Raw genomic sequence first — 22,950 nt, forward strand, 5'->3', positions numbered from 1 at the left:
TTCTGTCCTTGTTACGGTTGGAGGGGTGGGGTCTGAGGGCGGAGGTGCGGGATGTGGACGAGATGCATTGGAGGGCATCTTTAACAAGTGGGAAGGGAAATTGCAGTCTCTAAAGAAGGAGGCCATCTGGTGCGTTCTGTGGTGGAACTGGTCCTCCTGGGAGCAGATACGGCGGAGGCGGAGGAATTGGGAATACGGAATGGCATTTTTGCAGGAGGTAGGGTGGGAAGAGGTGTAATCCAGGTAGCTGTGGGAGTCGGTGGGTTTGTAAAAAATGTCGGTGTCAAGTTGGTCGTCATTAATGGAGATGGAGAGGTTCAGGAAGGGGAGGGAGGTATCAGAGATGGTCCAGGTAAATTTAAGGTCAGGGTGGATTAATAAGCTAGCCAGTATACCAAAACCAGCAGAAAACCATCTACCTTTCCATAATTTTTAAAAATTAAATGTTGCGTAGGTAACCCAATATATATGATTACAAAGAAAATTAACATTTATCAACAAAACAGTGTGTTAACATAAGTTGTTCCAGTTTTGTCAGTCTCTACAAATGCATTTTAAGTTGTACGGCTCTCCTAATGGTATAAATCAATGGTTGTTTGATATCTGTTTGTTTCCTGGACAATGATCCTTCTCCTGGAGTATTGTTCCCTGACAAGAACTATTGTTAACTATTGTTGCTGATCTATTTCCATTGCTGAAAAACTGTGGACTTCTGGGATTAATGGCCATTCTAGAGGCTATGCAGATGGAGAAATCAAATCTTGGTCAGATGTAGTGATGGCATAGATTCTGTAGTTGTAAGTAAAAAGCTGCATTTTTGATGATTTACCTGGTTAATGTTAATCACATATGATTGAGGTGACATGTGCCCTTCAGATCCCAAGCTGCCATATGAGCTGACTTCCATTGGAAATTTTGAATGTTTGCACTCTGACTGGATCTCCAATCCTCAGTTTCACAATAGCTTGGCAGTTTTATCATGTGAAATTTATCTTTCTGTCATTTCACCTTGATTCTTTCATTCATTCCTGCTACAAATTCTGCTTGCAGTTATTTTCCACAATTATACAATAAGTTTGCCATGGTGTCACATTAGTCTTTTGAATGGACTACCATTCATGTTTTATCGAGGTGATTATCCACTGATTGTTTTATACAAGACTGTGCTGGATTTGCTGACTTCTTTGTGATCACTTTGGTAAATTTCACTGCAACCTTAGCCTTTCCATGATAATGTGGAAATGATGTATCATGTTGAATTTTCCAATATTTTCTGAAGCAGCTGAATGCTTCATTCATGAATTGAGAGCAATTGTTGTACACCGTTATGTCTGGAATGCAGTGATGACTAAATTGTGCTTTCAGGCTTTCCATATTCTCTCTGGTAGTCATTGACAACAACTGGTCTAACTTGCTATCATCAGAAAGATGGTCGATGGTGAGGCATATCAGATCAGACGAGGGTGAAGTGATCAAATCCAGCTTCATCCTTGGTCTGTCTGGAATGTCATGCATCCTGAGTAGTCCTTTACTTAGACTGGTGTTCATTACAGGCAATGCAGTTGCTGACATGTTCCTTAATCTCCATTGCTTATGTTTTGCCAATAAAGCACTTCTCTTGCTTTCCTCAGATTAGACTCAGTTATTTCATGGCTTGTCTGCATACACTTCAACATCTCTGTTCTAATCTCCTCAGTGGTGATGACTCTATTTCCTTTCAATGAGATGTAATCTTGGGTCATCGCTTTATCTGTGTCTGCCCAATACTCTCATATCAACAGGTGGGTCCTTGATGCACTGTCACGAGTCATTTGATTCTAGTGAAAGCTGCTTCTTATCAGTGGCAGACAAATGCGTTGCCCCTTGATTTCCCATCACAACCAGGAGGCTTGTAAATTTGGATTTTAAAAAATTTTTAAAAAGTACATGACACATTCATAAACTCTCTTCTGAGACATATAAACACATAGATGAATACTGATGTTAAAGATATTTGGAAACCTGAGGGACCTGTAAAGATTGTCAGCAGATTGGTTTCTACTTGTTCAATTGATTTACTAAAGAAGAATGTTTTTCAGAAAATCAGGTAAACATGTGAGTTCTATGCAAAAGAAGACATGCTACAAAGAAATATATTATGTGCAGCCCTATAACAATGCAAATTATTTCATACAATGGGAGTTGGCTCTTTGGTCTCATTCATTATTAGAAGCCTTCAACTTTTTACCTCTGTGCAAATCATGGGGAAATTTTAATAGCAAATTCAGACAGCTAGGAACAAAACAATGATTCCTGGAGGATCAGAATTAGTAAGACAGACATAGATCTTCAGTTATTACAAAAACAGGTTTTAACCTCCCCAGTCCAGAAATGTATAGCTCAGAAACATCAAGTTTTCAGACATCTTTGAGCAGACCCAATTACTCCCGCGGCATCATTAGCATAATTTTAGTATAGTATTCAAACAGCAGAATCAATAATGCTTTATAATATTTTACCACTTTTTTATGCTTCAGGTAAACACACATCTGAGGTGTTGTCTGATTTGCACACTTTTTTTTTAGATAACATTCCCTACAGTGTGGAAACAGGCCCTTCGGCCCAACCAGTCCACACCGCCCTCCGAAGAGTAACCCACCCAGACTCATTTCCCTCTAACTAATGCACCTAACACTATAGGCAATTTAGCATGGCCAATTCACCTGACCTGCACATCTTTGGACTGTGGGAGGAAACCGGAGCACCCGGTGGAAACCCCCGCAGACACAGGGTTGTGACTAGGTATTCTCATGCTGTTCCATTCTCCAGACCAAGTATTTCAGAGCTTATGTATAGAAATATACAGTTATTGATGCGTAGACTTTAAGTTTCTACAGAGCCCAGCAAATCTCAATTGGTCAGTAAATTTGACAGAAGCAATCCAGTGACGTGTGACAGAAGGATTTCCCATTGGCAGCTTAGTTAATATTAAGTCCAGCATCATCTTGTATTTTGTAGATTCTGAGGTTAGAAAATACAAGTCATTCTAATGTACATGCATGTGCATATGCACTTAAATTAGATCAGAAATATCACATTGGACAGCACAGTAAGAGGCCATTTGGTCCATCATTCCTGTGCTCATTGAAGTAAGTATCCAATTGGTCCCATTCCCCATAGCCTCGTGATATTTTCTCCTGTGCGTATTTTGAAAGTGTCTGTAACGTCAAACATGATATACTAAAGTTTACTATGTTATCCTTGTGCTGGAATTACTAAATGCTGCAAGATGATTGTTCTGCGACCACTGCCATTGTTATTCATTGAACAGAAGAATGAAAATGCAGCACATTATTTCAATGCATATCACTGTGGTACAGAGTAATCTGGGAGTCCAGGTACATGGTTTAGATAAAATTAGTAATGCAAGTACAAGTAATTAGGAAGACAAATGGAATGTTGTCATTTATCACAAGGCGAGCGGGACATAAAGGTAGGGAAACTTTGCTAAAGAGGTATGAAAGTGGAGTTGAGGCCGCAATGAGATCAATGATGATTTTATCAAATGGCAGACCAGGCTTGAGGGAGCAACTGAATCCTGCACCTAATTCACAAGTCTGTACGATGCAGCCACTAGGAATTGATAAAAAAAACAGAATTGCACAGCTAACTTTCATTGACTTTCTCCTTCTTTTCCTGAAGGCAGAACCCAAACCTTACTTTGGCACAGATATGATTGGGAGCGTGCCATGTGAATCAGTAAAGGTGTAAACTGACAACATAAACAACAGGCACCAAATTACTGTATTTCCGAGGACAAATAAATGAAAACAATCACGGGTTTTAATGAATCTGCCACACATAAGGCAGAATTTTCCGTTCTCACAGGTGGTGATCTTGGGAAGGACATTTTAATGAGGTGGTGAGATGGTGTACCTGAACTATGTTGCTATCCCATTTCCACCTGAATTAATTTCTGAGTGGGAAGGTCCATGGGATCATCCTGCTCTGCTGGCAATGGAGGTCCTTAACTGGCCAACTAATGACCAGTTAAGGGCCGCATCCTACTGCTGCTGAGGTTAATCAAGCAGCAGGTGGACCTGTCACAGCAGCTTAAATCATGCTGCCAGCTTTAGGGGTCTGCATAGTGGATGTAAAAGTCCCCCAATAACCCCTGCACCCCTGACATTGGACACTCAGACTGCGTACGCTGCGTCACCACATAACATACCTGTGTCCTGGGAGCTGCGTGAAACCTCGGACTACCGTGGATGTTCTTTCTGCAGCACCTGTGGCACTGCCAAGCACAAGCACTGCCAACCTTTTACTGGCCAGTAGCTCTGCCACTGGGGATCTGATGTCCGGTGAGGGTCAGTCAATGGCTTCGCCACTGCCTGATTGGTTTGAAGTTTAATGCTCTCTCCCTGGAAGAAACACGACTATCTTGTCATCACTTCAGCCAGTACGCAAGACCCATGCTGTATCAACTGGATTCCATTCATAATGTCTTCAAAGGTTTTCCCTTTCTCCCGTACTATTTGGTTGAACGCAATTGACTTGGATTTCCATTTCAATCCTTTTTAACATTTTAGCTAGTTCTGTCATGAATGGCATAAAGTGGTTCAGCCATTTGATCACAATTCTAAAGACCTTATTATAAATCCTGACATAATATATCCAAATGTTTATATTCTTGAAGTAAATTAGAAGGTTTCCAACTCGTGCTCTGCCTCATCGTCATAAGAGCAGGTTAAAAGCTGAACCTACAGGAAGAGAGTATGGCCCTGACAGTTGAGTCCCATACATGAGTGAACATAAATCTTGCAAGGTTAAGTTGAGAAGGTTATTAATAAAAGAAGGCATAAGGGATCCTTTGCTTCACAAACAGCAGCACAGAGTACAAGGGTGAGGGTGTTAGGGCAAGCCTTAACAAAAGCCACCAACTGGTGTATTGTGGTTCATTCCAGGCATCACACACTTCAGGAAGGATGTAAAGACCTTGGAGACTCTACAGAGGAAAATTATAAGAATGGTACTAAGGATGCAGAGCTTCCCGTTGTGTAGAGCGTTTGGACAACTTAGGATTGTTCTTTTTAGAGCAGAGAAAGAGAATTGGAGATTCGATACAGATGTTCAAAATCAGGAAGGGTTTTGACAGACCATATAAGGAGAAACTATTCCAGTAGCAGAAGGGCCAGTAAGTAGAATGTGCAGATTTAAGCTGCATGGCAGAAGAACCAGTTATAACATTAAGAAAAAAATTATGCAGTAAGTTTCTACGGACTATCTGAAAAGTTGGAAGCAAATGCAAAACTAACTTCTCAAAGGGAAATTGAATAAATACTTGAAGGGAAAAAATTACAGGAATGGTGGAAAGAACAGGAAGGTCTAACTAATTGGATGGCATTTTCAAAAAGCTGGCATGATGGGCTGCTTGCGAGTTCAGTTTCCAAAAGGCAGCAAAGGTCAAACTTTAGTTCAAATTCAGCATGTCTTCACTCACCAATGTGTCTTCCAGCATTTAATTAGACTAAAGTGCCTACAGGATGAGAACGAAACTAAAGCCTTAAGTCAAGATGGTACCAATTGGCCAATTCAGGATAATTTACAGAATGCATTAACTTGGTAAAATTCAGGTAATTCACACTCAGTTGCATGCCCTCTTGAAGAAATTGCAAACACCCAAATGCAAAATGGCACAACACCTTTCTAAGAATGTTTGTTACTATTCTAACTTGGCTGTTTCCCTATAACATCAAAGGTTTCTGTGCAGTAATTGGAACCATAACGAAGCAGTTATCATGCAATACAATAGAACTACAGAAATGATACAGCACAAAAGGGGGCCATTCAGCCTATTATGTTCATGCTGACCCAGGTGTCCTTTCTACTCCCATTCTTCTGCACACGGCCCATAGCCCTGCAGCTTACAGCACTTAAGGTGCAGATCCAGAGGTCTCTGCTTACAGCACTAACTCAGGCAGCAAATTCTAGGCATCCACCACCCTCTGAATATAAACGTTTTTCCTCACGTTCCCTCTAACCCTTCTCCCGCTTAGCTTGAACTCTGGTTTTTGAATCTCTGCTAAAGGAAACAGGTTCCTCCTGTCTACTGTATCTCTACTCCTCACAATTTTTTTACCTCAATCATGTCACCCCTCAGTTCCAAGAAAAACAACCCCAACGTCTCCAATTTCTCTTCGTAGTTACAATTCTCCAGCTCTGGCAACGTTCTAGTAAATCTTCTCTGCACTACCTGCAAAGCAATTACATCCTTCCTGTAATGTGGTGACCAGAATTGTACATAATACTCAAATGTGGTCTCTCCAGTGTCATATGTAGTTTCATCATTGTATTGCTATTTTTGTATTCTACATTTCTGCCAATGATGGAGAGCATTCCATATGCCTCCTTTACAACCTTATCTGTTATGCTGTCTTCAGGAACTGGACACTTGTATGCCAAGATTCCTCACTTCATCTACCCCTCTCAGTATATTCTCATTTAATGCATATTCCATTTTATCGACTGACCTCCCTAAATGTATTATCTAACACTTATTAAAGTTGAACATTTGCCACTTTCTATCTATATCACTTTGAAACTCACAGCTCTCCTCTATACTATCCACTACACAGCCAATTTTTGTGTTGAGTGCAAATTTCTCAACTGTGCCCCCCATGTTCAAGTCCAAGTCATGGAGACCAGGAGCTGAGACTGAAGGTGCCCACCAGTAGTTGGACTCCCTGCCATCATTTACTATTCAGTCGAGACTAACTGCGGCTGGAAAATGTCTGGGACAACACCCAGGATGGACAGAGTCAGTATCATTTCGATGAGCAGAATTCACATCTACTGGACATGAGGTCACTGAAGGGGCAAGTTCATAAAGCCTAAGATTTGCAATCTAATTTGCAATTATTTTATCGTCCACATTTAATGAAGTACAGTGAATTTGTTTAGAGTTAAAGTGCTAGTCAAAGACAATTGCCACCATGCCCCTGATGCTTGCAAATCTAATATTAGCATATGATATGATGGACTCTACTGATACTGATGATCACAGTTGATGTGATGATCTGGAATAGGAAGGGGCCAGAATACAGCAGGCACTCCCATTTTGATGTTATGTTTTTGGCATTTAACCTTCACCAAGTTGGTGGACACATTAAGATGGTAGCTGAATGAATGATAGAAACTTAACCCTCATTACTGGGTACTGTATGTCTCACTGTATGGAGGAGTGTGTGCAGCCCTCATCTGCATGAATGTGCTCAGAGTTAAAAACCTGGTTTGCTCCTCATGTTTCTAACATAGGTCATTGTCAGCAAAAGTGATGGATCCAGCTGCTAGTGGGATGCCAGTCGCTGTGGCTGCCTTGCTGAAACACTGAGGGCAGATGCAGACGAACAAGGCTCAACGGCATGCCCAGGAGCAGCAGCAGGTCACTACGGACGCTTAAGGGCACCATGCTTAAGTGAGGCTGCAGCTGCAAGACCCCTCAGGATGCATCAGGCCCACAGGATGGCTCAGGTCTTGACCCTAAATCCCTCTTCCTCGGGATGAGTGAGGCACAATGTCAGCACAGTCCGTATGTCCCGGGACATTGTGATGGAAGAATGTTCGATGTTGGAGTGGGAACGGAGGGCTACAGGAGTGGTTGGCCATCCCCTCCAGTGGCTCTGAAGGTGACAGTCACTTTGAACCTGTCTGTAATTGGCTCAGGGATCGACCTTTATGGGATCTCTCAGTCATCCATCCATTTAATGCATCAGGGCAGTGACCATCAGCAAGCTCACACCAATTTGTTTTGTTTCCCCATGACAAGGTCAGTGCTGTCGCATCGCCAGTTGAATTTGGAAACATAACTTCCTCCATCCAGGTTCAGGGTGTACACACATGACACTGGGAGGGCAGATCACAATATTGTAGAATTCATCGATAGGAAAGGGTTTGTTCCAACTAGCAATTATACTGTGCCCTAATTCTTCTCACCTTCACTCTAGAATAATTTAATTACAATTTGGAAGATAGTACAATGTTGGTTAGACTCATCTTCAAGTAGGATAAAAGGCCAACACAACATCGCGGCCGAAGGGCCTGTACTATGCTGTACTGTTCTATGTTCTACAATTTGAAATATCCTTTGTGGAATACAACTTCCAATGATCCCATTCAGGCTGGTTTGACTGCCAACTGTTGATAATACTGACTATGGTATGCACTGTTCATACATGGTAAGCTACACACCAACTTTACAAATGGAGCCTCAACTCTCGCATGTCAAACAAAATCAATGAAGTGCAGAAATAAAATCAGAAATTTCTGGAAAAACTCAGCAGTTCTGGCAGCATCTCAGAAGAAAAAGCAGAGTGCCTGGGCTCAGTGACACTTCTTTAGAACACAAGCATCATACCACTTAGTTGCAAATGTGCGTGAGGAACCTTTACCAATGCAGCAAGTATCACAGTGCTAGCATGGAATCAGCAAGTATCAAACATCAACATGCTGCAACAGGCCAGCAGGCGGCTATTACCTTTGTAAAACTGGGCCAGTATGATTGAATTTCTTGGTCAACAATTTTTAACAAGACTACATTCTAGAACTGCTCATACTAACCTATCCAGAGGTCAGAAAATAATGTGCAAGCATATCAAGAGAAAAAAATTCAAAAGACTCATGAAAAACAAGAATACTGTACAAAAAACAGAAGTAGTAGGAAAATGTCAGTACGTCAAAAAAATAGTCCTCTTGCACTCTGCAATTTGTAATTGCTGTTTTATGTCATGGAGGGGGGCTAGAGAGTCAATTTTCAAAGGAGGTTTTACATGGACATCAATTTGGAGTTGAGATCTGCTTCTCATTAAAAGCTAGATTTCTGCATATTTGTTGGTCTCTGGAGTCAATTAAATTTATGGAAAGGGTGTTGCAAGGCTTTTCTTAATCCTGTAAAAGATAAATAAAAGTAGAGTTTCAACATTTTGCCAAGACCTGGTCAAAGCTAACTCAGGGTTAAATAAAGTCAGGGCAGATCCGAGGGAGAATTTAAAATTTCTTCTCAAAGTTTTGGATTGGACAATCCACTTTATTCAGTATAACATACAGACATTTCTAATGTACCAACAAATCTCTTGTACAAAATCTGAGTGCATTTTTGGTGTTGTGATTCCTCATCATGTTTGGCCAGAGACCAGGGTAATCTGGGCATAAACCCATTAGCTTGTCTAAAATGTTTTGAGTTACTTACTTGTAAGACTACAATAAGCCCAAGTTTCCTTGATCCTTTACAAGCATCCTTTCATCTGAAAAAGTCTCCAGGCACTAAACTGGCCACTCACCCCAAATTCAAAGGGACAAACATTCTCCAATTGCACTTGTTAAAGTTTTGCAAGAGCAACTGTGTTTTTATGGACAGCAGGCTATTAAAGTTATGTGTCAGTTTAATTGCTAAGTATAAGTTACATGAGAACAGGATATACTGCTCTGCCTTCAGCTCCTTAAAAGTCATCATGTCAATAAATGATGGAGAAACAAGGTCAAACATATCATTTTGAGGCTGATCAAAAAGACTGGCTTTTCTGTGGGCCCCCTGACTGTTCACAGGTCTATTCTAATGAGATTAGGATTATACTTCAGGCAAAACTGCATGGAAAAATGAGCGCAGCTACTAAAAGGTGCAAAATCTGGAAGTTTAAATTGAATTCTTACCATCATTTAACTCTTGAAAAAAAATACAATGTAATCACCTCTATTTCAAAAGGTACAGAAATGAATTTAATTCCCTTTCAAAATCAATTTTTCTCTGTCAAACTTTCTTTGAAGTTTCCAAATTAATCTAAACGTTAGCCTGAGTCATTTAGGATTGGATGGTTGGAAACCTAATTGCAAGGTCACTAAAAAATGACTTTGCAAGGAATCCCTGCCAAGAGTTAAAGTCACAAATGGTGACAAACATGGAATTCCCCCTCCCAATACTAACATGCCATGTACTTCTGCTTCTCTCCTTATTGTGTGACAGCAGTGTTAACATTTATTTCAGGGTCTTGCTCAATATTTAAAATGAAGTGGAAACTAAGTAAATCGGATTTGTGAAACAAAAACTGTTTTTACACATAGAAATATAGAAAATAGGAGCCGGAGTAGAACATTCAGCCCTTTGAGCCTGCTCTGCCACTCAATGTGATCATGGCTGATCATCCTACTCAGTACCCTCTTCCTGCTTTCACCCATACCCTTTGATACCTTTAGCCTTAAGAAATAGAATCTAATTCCTTCTAGAAAACATTCAATTTTTTGACCTCAATGCTTTCTGTGGCAGAGAATTCTACAGGCTCACCACTCACCAAGAGGCTGTGGGTGAAGAGCTTTTTTAAACTCTCTTATGAGACATGGGCATTGCTGGCTGGGCTAGCATTTATTGCTCATCCCTTCTTGCCCTCGAGAAGGTGGTGGTGAGCTGCCCCATTCAACTGTTACAGTCCATGTAGTGTAGACAGACCCACAATGCCCTTGGGGAGGGAATGTAAGGATTTTGACCCAGCGATAGGTAAAGGAACAGCGATACATTTCCAAGTCTGGATGTGAGTGGCTTGGAAGGGAACTTGCAGATGTTGGTGTTTCCATGTATCTGCTGCCGTTGTCCTTCTGGGGAAGTGGGTTTTGAAGTTGTCGTTTATGGATCTTTGACGAACTTCTGCAGTGCATCTTGTAGATAGTACACATTGCTGGTGGTGGTGAAGGGAGTGGATTGTTGTAGAAATGGGTGTCACTCAAGCTGACTGCTTTGTCCTGGATGGTGTCAAGTTTCTTGGGCATTGACGGAACTTCACCCATCCAGGTAAGTGGCAATATTCCTGACTTGTGCATTGTTTCTCCTCATCCCAGTTCTAAATGTCCCATCCCATATCCTTAAGCTGTGACTCCCGGAATCCCCCGTCATTGCCTTCCTGCATTTACTCTGTCTAGTCCTGAGATCCCCTCCTCTTTCTTCTAAACCCCAGTGAACATTGTCCTAACCAGGTAAAAACAATGACTGCAGATGCTGGAAACCAGATTCTGAATTAGTGGTGCTGGTAGAGCACAGCAGTTCAGGCAGCATGTCCCAATCCAGTCTCTCTTCCTACAACTTTCTGCCACCCGAGGAATAGGTCTGGTAAATCTTTGTTGCACTCCCAGCATAGCCATAGCATCCTTCCTCATCCTTCCTACTCGCAATGCTCTAAAGTGTGGTCTCACCAAGGCGCTGTATAATTGCAGTAAGACATCCCTGCTCCTATTTTCGAATCCTCTCACTATGAAGGCTAGTTTGCTACTTGCCTTCTTCACTGCATTGCACAAGGAGTTGTAGTGGTATGGAATACACTGCCTGGAAATGTGGTGGAGGCAGGTTCAATTGATGCATTCATGAGGGCATTACATTTTTTTTGGACAGTAATTAGATTAGATTAGATTAGATTACTTACAGTGTGGAAACAGGCCCTTCGGCCCAAAAAGTCCACAGCGCCCCGCCGAAGCGCAACCCACCCATACCCCTACAGTTACCCCTTACCTAACACTACGGTCAATTTAGCATGGCCAATTCACCTGACCTGCACATCTTTGGACTGTGGGAGGAAACCGGAGCACCCGGAGGAAACCCACGCAGACACGGGGAGAATGTGCAAACTCCTCACAGTCAGTCACCTGAGGCGGGAATTGAACCCGGGTCTCTGGCGCCGTGAAGCAGCAGTGCTAACCACTGTGCCACTGTGCCACCCACTAATGTTGTGCAGGAATATGGGGGAAAAGACAAGATAGAACTAGATTATAGAACTGGATTGAGTAATAGAGCCAGTACAGGCATGATTGGCTGAATGACCGCCTTCTGCACCCTAATAATTCTGTGATATTTCTGGGGTGGATTAGGAAATATTTTTGCCGAATGTTACCCTGGTAGAATAATTGGGGGAGGCAGGGTGTAAGAAAGTAGAGATTGTAAAACTGTTTATGAAAGGAGCAGTTTTTTGGACAAAAGAGCCTTCTTACATACCATCCTTTATAAACTCATAAAATCAACCCCCACATGGACTGTTTAATGATGCACTCAGAAAGAACACCAGCTGAGATTCCCATGATCTGTCTGAATTTCACTCTCAATCCATCTCAGTGTGTTCACATTCTGCATTTTCTACATTTGTGCAAACCTCCAAAGTGAAGAATCCAGATTCGCATTAATCCCCCCTAGTCTTTATGCAGGGGTTTAATTATAAATGATGTGACTTAAGGCAGTAATGTAAAGAGAATATGTTGCCTGGTGACAGTTTTCAGAATTCAATCCAGTTCAGCAGAACAAAAATAAATTTTTACCGGCTGTATGTTCTAACCATGGAATTTTTCTCGAGCTTTCCTTTTTAAATTAGAGCACACCTCTTTGATGTAGACTTTGTCCAATAATATTCTGTCCAGTTCTGAGGAAGGGTCACTCAACACAAAATTTCAACTTTGATTTCTCTCCACAGATGCTGCCAGACCTGCTGAGCTTTTCCAGCAACTTCTGTTTTGTTTCTGATCAAGTAACTGAAATTTGGTTCTTCAATGATGAACAAGATTCATGTGACACAATTCTTAAACATGGAACACAGAGAAGTACAGCACAGGAGCAGGAATTCAGCCCACCATAATGCTATTTTTAACTAATCCCATCTGTCTCCACATGTTCTGCATCCCTCTACTCCCTGCCTGTTCATGTATCTATCTAAATGCCTCTTAAACTTTGCTAACGTATCAGCTTCTACCATATCCCTTGGAAGTGTTTTCCAGGCAGCTCTCACCCTCTGTGTAAAACTCCTGCCTTGCACATCTCCTTTAAACTTTCCCCCTCTCACCTTAAATCTATGGCCCTTAGTATTTGACATTTCCACCCTGGGAAAGAGTCCGACTGTCCACCTTATCTATACCTCTCATAATTTTATATACTTCTATCAGCCTCCAACACTCTAGCGAAAAAAAATCCAAGTTTGTCCAAACTCTCCTATCCAGACAATACATTCCAATCCAGGCCATATCCTAGGAAACCTCTTCAGCACCTTCTCCAAGGCCTCCATATCCTTTCTATTGTGTGGAGACCAGAATGGTCACCAATGGAGAGCATGGTGGCTCAGTGGTTAGCTTTGTTGCCTCACAGTGCCAGGGAACTGGGTTTGATTACTCCACACGGGTGACTGTCTGTGTGGAGTTCGCATGTTCTCCCTGTGTCTGCATGGGTTTTTTCTGGGTGCTCTGGTTTCTTTCCACAGTCCAAAGATGTGCAGGCTAGGTGGTCTGACCATGGGAAATGCAGGCTTACAGGGATAGGGTAGGGGGCGGTCTGGGTAGACTGCTCTTCAGAGGGTTGGTATGAACTAAATGGGCCAAATGGCCTGCACCCACACTGTAGGGATTCTATGAACTGCACATCATACTCCAAATGTGGCCTAACGAAAGTGTTCTATTCCTGCAATATGACTTGCTAACTTTTATATTCAATACACTGACCATGAAGGCAAGCATGCTGCCTGGCTTCTTTACCACCTTTTCCATTTGTGTTGCCACTTTCAGGGAGCTTTGGTCCTAGACCCCAAGATGCCTCTGTACATCAATGCTCCTCAGGATCCGGATATTTATAGTATATTTTCCTCTTGCAGGTTGACCTTCCAAAATGCATTACCTCACATTTATCTGGACTAAACTGTATTTGCCATTTCTCTGCCCAAACTTTTGGACGATCTCTACCCTACTGCATCATTTGATATACCTCTTCATTATTCACAACTCCACCAACTTTCATGTCATCTTCAAATTTCCTAATCAGACCACTAACATTTTCATCCAAATCAGTTAAGGTTTAAACACAGGACTCACTTCTTCAATTGTCCAAAAATCAACCCTATCTTCATCAAGTCTCTCCTGCAAATCAATGACATCAAGAAATGTTCAGTTAATTGAAAGGCAGATAATTTATGATGACCTTGTAGTGTATGATTTATACTCCACAAGTGAAGAACATGTCTGTACTATGAACATATTCCACATCTTTTCTACTGCTCATTCTGTTGAGAAACATCACCTTTGCAGGGATAAAGGTTGAAAACAGGAAAAGGAAAGCAGTTATCAAGGAACGGGAGGTAAAAGGGTTGTTTATGCGAAATTGAAATACAGGGTGGCAGACTGAGGTGACAGGGAGATGACAGTAAGATCACGAGGTAAGTTGTCAGGATAGCTGCCAAGGTCAAATTATTTTCTGGAAAAGGTTTTGAAAGGCTTTTCTTAACCCTGAAAAACATGACCAAGAGGAGAATTTCAAAATTTTGCCAAGACTTGGTCAAAACCAGCTCAGGAGGTAACATTGCTGAGTACTTGCCCAGTGGTAGGACAGGAAGGAGTGAGCCTGAAGATGAACAGCAGATTAGAGACTTGAAGCCATAGTACTGGCTAATACAATGTATACTCAGACTGAAGGCATTTCCTTCTAGCTTATTGTCTGCTGCTGATTTATCCTTAGCCTTTCTCTTGGCAGTTTTGTAAGTGACGGTTTGCTTTGTCTGTCACCCTTAGGGGTAGGAGGAACGATGCTGGAATGGAAATTGAACCTATGATGTGGGAACTTTCTGAACCAGCTAACTAACTGCACCAGCTCCCTTTACATTAGGTCCTCATTTCAAAATTTCACAGAATCACAGAATTGATACAGGGCAGAGAGAAGCCAATCAGCCCATCGTGTCTGCCCTAGCTCTCTCAGTGAGGATCTCACAGTATCATTCTCTACCCATAAGACTGCACACTGTTGCTTTTCAAATTACACCTTATCTTCCTTTTCAGTGCTTCTATTAAACCTGCATCCATCACACTCTCTGTCTCAGGTAGCGCACCTCAGACCTTAACAACTCACTGCATGAAAAAGATCTTCTTCATTTTACATTTCCTTCTTTTATCAATTATATTAAGTCTATGCCCTCTCACTCTCATTTTTGTCACATGCAGCAACTATTTCTCCCTGTCTGCTTTGCCCAGACTCCTCTATGGAACCTCCTCTCAACCTTCTCTTCTCAAAGGCAAGTAGTTCTAACTTGTCCAATCTAATTTCAGGACAAAAGTTCCTGATCTCTGCAAACCTTCTTGTGTGTCTTTTCTGCACGTTCTACAATGCTTTCACATCTTGAAGGAATTTAAGGGCTTTGCATGTCAAAACATAATGAGACATTGCACGGATGAATTAAGCACTGATGAATTCACCTTTGGGTATAATATTTACAGGAGATAAATAGAATTGGATAAGCAGAGGATGACCTGAAGAAGCAGGGGCAAATAAACATGACTGGAACAATGATCTTGATTAAAATAGGATGTCTTTTGAAGAAAAATCTCATAAAATGGACAATCAGCTAGGTCAGATTCTTAAAACCACAAACAGAATACAGTACTGGCATTGGGATCAAATGAGATGATAATTTATATAACATGCAGTGAAGCTATTGGGGCCACTTGTTTCATTTCTATGTTTCTTGTTCCATCCTTATTTAATCCAGCATTTCAATGCTTACATCTTTTATGGATTGTTATCCTCACATTGCTTGGTCGCCATGCTGATAACCTTATTGTTTCAGACTATAGAACAGAATGCAAAAGGATAAGACATTTGAGCCTTTTATTAACTTATATTGCTAATTACGGAATACATTGTTAAAATGATAGGAATAACTAGTTATTTTGTTTAAAAGAGGGATAAATTGCTGGCAACATTTTCAGGTGATTAAGGTGCTATTAGTTGAGCTCCCCGGGATAAGAAAGAGACAATTCTGAAAATGCTCAGCATCTTAAGAAGCATCTGTGGAGATAGAAACAAAGTTAACGTTTCATTCAATGATCGCTTGTTAACATTTTCTATTTTGATTGCAGACTTCCACCATCTGCAGTGTTTTGATTTTGGCTCAGTTCCTCTTACTGGACATGTATGGGAACCACCTAGGGTTGTAGATAAGGTTGGAAATGACTTTTCCTCCATCATAAAGTCAGTTGTGCAAATGCATGTGATTACTGCATGAAATTCATTTCCATTCATAACCCCTCCGATTCTTAATCAGTCAATGCCCATATTCTGTAAGACTTGGGCAACATGTATGATTGGGCTGATAAATGACAAGTAACATTGTTGCCATATAACTTCCAGTCAATAGTCATCACCAAGACGGAGAAACGAACCATCTTCCCATGATATTTAACTGCACTACCGCTACTGAAATGCCCACTCTCAACATCTGGGACCAGAATCTGAACTAGATCAGTCATATACTGTATCTACAAGAGCAACTCTCCTTCTGACTGTCTACCATCTACAAGACACAAGTCAGAATTGCAATGGACTACTTCATTTAAGTGCAGCTCCCACAACATTCAAGAAGCTTTACATCACCCAAAACAAAGTGGCCTTTTTTAAAATTCATTTATGGGATGTGAGTTTTGTTGACTGGGCCAGTATTTATTGTCCACCCCTAATTGTTTAGAGGGCACATAAGTAGCAATCACATTGCTATAGGTTTGGAATCACATGTAGCCCAGATCGAGCAAGCATGACAGATTACATTTCCAAAACAGCATTAAGTGAACCATTTGATTTCTTATTACAATTGACAGTGATGACACGGTCACCATTAGACCAAAGATTTATCCAAGATTAAATTCATGTTTCCCCGTTTGGTATGGTAGAATTCAAGTTTCTTGTCAACTACAATCAATAATCTTTAAATAACTGTATAAAAGAACAATATTGCATCTTCTACCTCATTGGCATGGCCTTAGACTTCTGGATCATGTCTTCATGGAGTGGCAGAGGTGAGTATGGAGGTGGACATGACATCAATTCCAGTCAATGGCATATAGGCCCTCAATGAGGCCAAATTCCAGACAATGGTTAATAGAGATGATCAGCTAGTGACACCATCATTAATTTCTCACCTCACAGCTCTGGGAAATACTTTAACCATTGAATAATCTTCAGAGGGTATATCCACCTCAACACACCCTTATACCATAGAAGCAGTACCCAACTCTGACTGAGGCTGCCAATACTTCAATACTGTAGGGTTTGCTATTGGCATCCAGGCTTGGGTGCCCGTCTGCCATCCTTAACTGAACAAAACTCCCAGAAGTCTCCACTTAATTGGCTACCTCCTCCAAAGTCTCCCTCAGTAATGTCCAGGTTCCTGATCCACATTTCATTCTGGATTGAGACCCAAAAGCGTAAATTCAACACACTATTTATCAATTTCTGATTTTCATAAAATGATTACTTAACATTGTTGATATTAAGAAGACAGAGTTAGTACAATCAGACAGTGCAACACTTAACAACTGCATCACACTTTCAAAATTAGACCAACAGGCCTCATGGTGAATCTATGATGACCCATCACATCAAGTCCTGTATACCCATTGTCCAGCAATGCCTCCCATTAAAAATTCTTTTCCTTGTTTTCAAAACACTCCATGCCAAACTCCTCCATTTCTTTCTCTAACCTCTTTCATGTAAACACTGTGGACACAACAAAAGCCTAGGAATACTGCAGTGAGTAACTCATCTCCTGACTCCCCAAAGCCCATTAACAATCTGCAAGGCACAAATCAAGAGTGAGATGAATGTGATAAATGCTCTGCACAAACCCACCCCCTTGTGATATGATGTATCGCCTGAAGAGAGTTTGTCTTCAACTGCTGTCAAAAATGATCTACCTCAATGGAATCTGATGTATTAGCTCTGTGACTTTCTAGTTTATCTGAAATAGCAGTAGTCAATGATTAGGCATGTTATACTTAGCTCTTGGCAAACATTAACTGTATATAGTTTTATTTTCAACAAAATGAACGCATGATTTTGTTTCACCAATCCTGATGTGTGATTGGACATTTATATGAAAGAGAAGAACATAATTTGGTGGCAATTCACAGTTTCTGAAGATTTTTAATTTTTAGATACATCACCCGTAACATGCTGGCAGCCAGGTTTTGAAGATTTGGTCAAGTAGATTGCAAGCCTGAATGCACATCCAACATAAAAAACTCCTGGTATGAAAGTGAAATAACCATCACTGTATGTAAGGAAGCTGCAGCTCTGTTGGGATTCTATACTCTGTTTCTTCGCTCTGAAAGTTTACATTGCTCCAGCCTGCAGGCATCATATCCTGGGAAGATTAATTAAATGTGGAACAGCCTAAATACCACAGTGCTACAAAGTTTGAGCAGGAACCGAGATTAAACAGCAGGCTTCATGTCTGTTCCAGCTTGAAGTTGTATCCCACAGGCATGGAAAATTCCAGTTCTGATGAAGGGTCACTGGACTCAAAACGTTAATTCTACTTTTTCCCCACAGATGCTGTCAGACCTGCTGCATTTCTCCAGCAATTTCTGTTTTTGTTTCAGATCTCCAGCACCTGCATTTCTTTGTTTTCAATAAAAATTCCACTTCTGCCACCTTTTCTTTCAGAAGATTGTGGGAAGATTAAAATACTGCTGAATGGAGTGAATGGAGTGAGAAGAAGGATCTATTCAGAAACAGGTTTGAACAGTTAAACAAAGCCTTTCTCACTGCTTACTTTCATTTTGACGGTTTCACCATTTTACTCACCAGAAAGATTGTTTTGTGGGCAAGATTAGAGTTAAACCGGGAAAGATATGTGAGAGATGTTAGCAGCAGAATAATTGCAGTTCAGCAATAACTTATAATGAGCTATGGCAGTGGCTGTCATAAAGACTGCAGCTTTGAGGTAGGTTAACCTTAGAAAAACTGGGAGGGACATGCATAGCTGTTAAAAGCTGCAGATAACATTAAAATCCTGCAAGATTGCTGCAAAATACCATAACATGTCCAACAGGAAGTTAGCTATGTCTGCCATGTGCCATGAGTAGTATGGCTTTGTAGCCTCTATGGTATTATGTTGCTGGTGGTGCGCAATGTTGGATTGACAACAGTTGCCTAGGTTCTTTTAAGGGTGGGAAGGGATGCCGATCTTTTGGCAGTTATCCGTGAGTGGATTCTGAGATTATCACATGGTAAGATGGGACTAGAATGAGAAGAGAGGGATGCTACATGTTATACTTAGCTCTTGGTAAACATTAACTGTATATAGTTTTATTTTCAAAAAAAGAACGTAGTTGTTAATGAGGCAAGTCCAGTGAGATGCAGCAAGAAATCTCACCAGGCCTCACAGAGAGAACCCTTCCAAAACCTCACACAACTCACACTCAGCCAAAGCAAACTTAAAATTTAGTCTTGTTTTTTTCATGAAAATAGTTTGATTCTTAAGCGTAAACTTTTAGCTCTAAAAAACAGGGTGGTTTGACAGCACAGCGGTTAGGAGGGAGCCAGGTTCGATTCCAGCCTTGGTAATTGTCTGTGTGGAGTTTGCACATTCTCCCCGTGTCTGCATGAGTTTCCTCCGGGTGCTCTGGTTTCCGCCTATAGTCCAAAGACATGTGGGTTATGTGGATTGGCTATACTATATTGCTCCATAGTGTTTAGGAATGTGCAGGATAGGTGGGGTAGCCATGTAAAATGTGGGGTTGCTGGGATAGAGTAGGATGCTTTTTGGAGGGTTGGTAAAGATGGGTTGCATGGCCTCTATGTGCACTGTAGAATCCTAAAAATACAACAAGGGTGCGTTTTGTGATATGATGTGTATCTTAAACTGCTGTCCATTATTATCTACTTCAACAGGATGTGATGAATTAGTCCCATGACTTGTCAGTGAATCCGAAACAACAGTACAGTAATTGAGATCAGATGTACTATAGTTAGCTCCCAGTGAATGTTAATGTACATGATATTACCTCAAAATAAAGAACCACATTAATGTTTCAGTAATCTGAGTGTTTGATCAGTACAATTGCGTCTAAGAGCAGAACATAGCATTTCCCAGTATACCTAGCACGTCAAGTCCTTTCCACATCTCTGCTCCATGCACTGACCCTACTCTCTCTCTTCACTTTGATCTTTCTTTCACTCCTCCAAGCCCCGCTGCACTACCACACCTGGTTTGAGCTCGCTGGTCTTTAGCTTTCTCGAAAGTTGTCATTTTCCTGCTTTCTTCCTTGAGCTGCAGGGTTCAACAAGACACAACCTTGATCTCAGACACAGCCACGTAATTCCAATGGTTGCATGCCATCTTTAAGGAAGTGTGAAGTGAGAGCCACAGGTGTTCACATGTTGCTGACTTTATTTTCCAGGTATTATATAACTACAATAAGTTTCAGCACAATGAGTTGTCATGGCATGCACATTTATTAATATAGAAAATTACCACAGGATGACATTAGGCCTGAAGTGCCACAAACACATCAGCAATTCAAATCTCTAAATATAAGTGTGTTGTGAGGAAATGAAAATTATGGCTTCCCACTAATTGGATTCATAGAGTTGCACAGCATGGAAACAGACCCTTCAGTCCAACTCGTCCACACCAAGCAGATATCCTAAATTGATCTTGTCCCATGTGCCAGCATTTGGCCTGTATCCCTCTAAGCCCTTCCTATTAATGTACCCATCCAGATGTCTTTTAAATGTTGTAATTGTACCAGCCACCGCCACTTCCTCTGGCAGCTCATAAGTCACACTGTTTGCCAAGTTTCCCACTCTTGCAGATTCCATAAACCCCTCCATGGATGGAGCAATGGTTACTCCTTGCACAAAGTCTCAAGGGAGACTGGCATGTCATACCTGGTTCCCGACAGTTATAGTTATATTTAATTAGTTCATGTTAATTGTACTTATTGTTACCATGCAATAAATTATACCTCACTATGCAAGACAAGTGCCTCTTTTTGTCAACACTCTATAGAGGTCTATCCCCCACTGTTAATAATTAGACAGACCCTTAGATTCAGCATAGAAAAGAGAGAGGGGAATGCATTGCACCAGTGTTAATAATCCAGAGCCCATGGTTAATATATCTCTCCAATCTTCAGGCTCTCTGCCTGTATTCCTGATGAAGGGCTTTTGCCCAAAACGTCAATTTTACTGGTCCTCGGATGCTGCCTGACCTGCTGTGCTTTTCCAGCACCACCATAATCTAAACTCTGGTTTCCAGCATCTGCTGTCATTGTTTTTACCTACTTAATATTTTGGCATATGAGTTCACATCCCATCACAGCAAAATTTAGAAATCAGGTCTTGTGGGCCAGAAATCCCAGGGGTTCAAGTGTCACCTGTATCACAGGTGTGTTATATCACATCTGAACAGATTGATCAAAGCTATCTTAAAAGAATGGTGACGGCAAACTGCCCAGCAATAAGCCAGCAGAATCAAGACAAAATGGTATTCTATCAAACAGCGCCTAAATTCTTGTCCATTAAAAATACTGAGGTATTATTCCATGTAGTTGCTTCATGCGTTATTGAGACACAATGCTGAAACCAAATGCAAAATATCACTCAGTTAGCTGGGTAAGCTGATGAACAGTCTTCTTTTCTTGTACTGAAGTAGATTCTTGGATATTGCTTTACTTTGATATGTTGCCCAGGCCTCTCCTTGCCCTAATCTTAAGTGATCTGGAACAGCACAGCATGAGATCTATATGTCCATAAACTTTGAAGCTGTCTTTAAATTCAACAGCTTATTCCAAACAGTTCCAGATAAATAATTAACAGGGGAAGATGACTCATGGAGTTCAATCCCCTGAAACTAGATTTAATGAAAAATAATGTACAAATGCCAGTAAATATACAAATTCATAGTTTGCAGCATGTAGCCCCTTGGTCTACATTAGATACCATTTCCCTAATCCATGCTTTTATAATCTCTGAAAAGTCCCATCTAATTCAATTTAGAATTGACAGCTCAATAGTGAACAATCGCAATCTGGTTTTAAAAATTCCATGGATTACTGATGAAATATGATGCTCCTTCAAAACTGATTTTATCTGTCAGTTCTTGGCCATCTACAAACTGCCTGTGTAGACAATGTTAGCTGTGTGTTGCTTATTTAAACTTTTGCAATTGTATCTGAGATCACAGCAGGGCTGTACAGACTTTCATGGTTTGGCTGGAGTTCAGTTTGTTTCACTTCTTTATTATTCTGAAGGCATTCCCTGCCTAGGCTTCCTCAGTAAATGCTTTCAAAGCTAAGATAGATAATTTTTGGAATAGTAAAGGAATTAAGGTTTATAGTGAGAGGCAAAAGTGAGGACTGCTGATGCTGGAGATTAGATTCATAGAGATGTACAGCATGGAAACAGACCCTTCGGTCCAACCTGTCCATGCCGACCCGATATCCCAACCCAATCTAGTCCCATCTGCCAGCACCCGGCCCATATCCCTCCAAACCCTTCCTATTCATATACCCACCCAGATGCCTTTTAAATGTTGCAGTTGTACCAGCCTCCACCACTTCCTCTGGCAGCTCATTCCATACATGTACCACCCTCTGAGTGAAAAATTTGACCCTTAGGTCTCTTTTATATCTTTCCCCTCTCACCTTAAATCTATGCCCTCTCGTTCTGGACTCCCCGACCCCAGGTAAAATACTTTGTCTATTTATCCTATCCATGCCCCTCATGATTTGACCTCTATAAGGTCAACCCTCAGCCTCCGACGCTCCAGGGAAAACAGCTCCAGCCTGTTCAGCCTCTCCCTATAGCTCAAATCCTCCAACCCTGGCAACATCTTTGTAAATCTTTTCTGAACCCTCTCAAGTTTCACAATATCTTTCCGATAGGAAGGAGACCAGAATTGCATGCAATATTCCAACAGTGGCCTAACCAATGTCCTCCACAGCTGCAACGTGACCGCCCAACTCCTGTACTCAATACTCGGTCCAATAAAGGAAAGCATACCAAACACCTTCTTCACTATCCTATCTACCTGCGACTCCACTTTCAAGGAGCTATGAACCTCCACACTAAGGTCTCTTTGTTCAGCAACATTCCCTAGGCCCTTACCATTAGGTGTAAAAGTCCTGCTAAGATTT

At 41.2% G+C, this 22,950-nt stretch overlaps 1 protein-coding gene across 1 annotated transcript in view; it reads right to left on the reverse strand.

The window, feature by feature from the left end:
* plcg2 (phospholipase C, gamma 2) overlaps positions 1 to 22,950 on the reverse strand; it is a 203,346-nt gene that overhangs the window by 124,386 nt on the left and 56,010 nt on the right. The gene's annotated exons all lie outside the window — the stretch shown is intronic.

Source organism: Chiloscyllium plagiosum, chromosome 17 (assembly GCF_004010195.1).
Source record: "Chiloscyllium plagiosum isolate BGI_BamShark_2017 chromosome 17, ASM401019v2, whole genome shotgun sequence".
Classification (NCBI taxonomy): domain Eukaryota; kingdom Metazoa; phylum Chordata; class Chondrichthyes; order Orectolobiformes; family Hemiscylliidae; genus Chiloscyllium; species Chiloscyllium plagiosum.